At 52.0% G+C, this 1,432-nt stretch overlaps 1 protein-coding gene across 3 annotated transcripts in view; it reads left to right on the forward strand.

Annotated features, from left to right (window-relative positions):
* The window catches only part of PAX3 (paired box 3), a 98,533-nt gene that overhangs the window by 7,441 nt on the left and 89,660 nt on the right, over positions 1 to 1,432 (forward strand). The gene's annotated exons all lie outside the window — the stretch shown is intronic.

Raw genomic sequence — 1,432 nt, forward strand, 5'->3', positions numbered from 1 at the left:
GCCTCATTTTGTTCTCCAGGGTCTCGTCCTTTCTTCTGGATGGCCTCTTTCACCTTCCCAACTTTGCCGTGTCCCTCGCCCAATGCAAGAGCAGCGCTTCGGGCCGACGCGGGGCGCTCAGGCCCGTGCGCGCCCTAGGCGCGCAATAGACGCTGTGCGCCACTTCTGGATCTTTGCTTCCAGCTCTTTTGCCAGGGTGGAAGGAGAGGGTAGGGCAGCCAGGAACATCCCCCAGCACCCTCCTCATCTCCCCACACCCCCACCCCCCTCCCCACACACCATTCCTCTCCCCAAGAGTCGAGCAGGCGCAGCGGTAGGAACCTAACCCCGGTCGCAGCAACTGAGGCTGTGGGCACTGCCCGCGCTGCGGCCACTCAATAGGCGTCTCTGTTCCTCCCCCGGCGCTGCGGAGCTGGCCCGCGGGCGCCGCCACAATGGGCCGGCCCCCACTCCTGCGCCCTGCGCCAAAGCGCCGCGCCGCCCCCTCCCCTGAGCTCCGGCCGGCTCGAAGCTTAGCTCGCCGGGCTGCAGCCGACTCAATTGCCTCCTTTATGTCCTTCTCACTTTCATCTAGACACAGCCCGCCTCCCCCGCCCTCTTCTTCTCCTCTTTTTTCCCCCTTCCTTGCCTGAGGCTCACATTAGTGAAATTTCTGCAACCTCCCCCATTTTTTTCTTATTTTAAAGAAAGCCCTTAACACAAAAGCAGTGACTAATCAATGGAAACTGCTCCTTCATCAACTCCTCCTCCAGCGGCAGCAGCAGCAGGGTGACGCTTTTCCTGTTTGTGAGTTTTGGGAAACATTTTTGCTTTGTGCCGTAATGGAATTAGAGCACAGATGAGGACTGTAAATGGACACGCGACTGCAAGACTCTCGCTTAAATATTTAGATGCAAAGTTACAATTACTGACTTGTTGCTGCGGCTTTGAAGTGGCAGCTCGGGAGTGCAGGGGGAGAGAGGCCAGATTGCCAAATTGATGTTTTGATTGGGGCTGGAGATACACTTTCATAGGACTTTACCCCTTTTAAGAATCACCAGTGAGCGTGGGAGCTTTGCAACAATTTCAAAGATTGAGCCAAGAGACCCCAAGCATAGGTAGGTTGGAGCTTACCCTCCGTTTTTTTTTTTTTTAACGCTCCCTTTCAATTTGATGTTTTTGAAAAAGTGCTTTTTTTCTTTTTTTAATTTGAGAAAGTAAAGGTGACAAAAGTTTTGCTTGAGTTTGTAAACTTAGGAGCTTTTCTAATATTAACGAGGACGACATCAACTTTTCAGCGGGACATAAGATAAAGCAATTAAAAACGTACAGAAGTTTTAAAAGTCCTGGAACTATTTCGTTCCCAGTGGAATCATGAAAAGAACATTTTATCATTAACTGGAGTGCTACTGACATCGAGGGGAGCGGAAGGCCGTTTCTTCCCTCACCCGCC

The sequence above is a fragment of the Neophocaena asiaeorientalis genome, unplaced genomic scaffold, assembly GCF_003031525.2.
Source record: "Neophocaena asiaeorientalis asiaeorientalis breed wild unplaced genomic scaffold, Neophocaena_asiaeorientalis_V1.1 scaffold86, whole genome shotgun sequence".
NCBI classification, from domain to species: domain Eukaryota; kingdom Metazoa; phylum Chordata; class Mammalia; order Artiodactyla; family Phocoenidae; genus Neophocaena; species Neophocaena asiaeorientalis.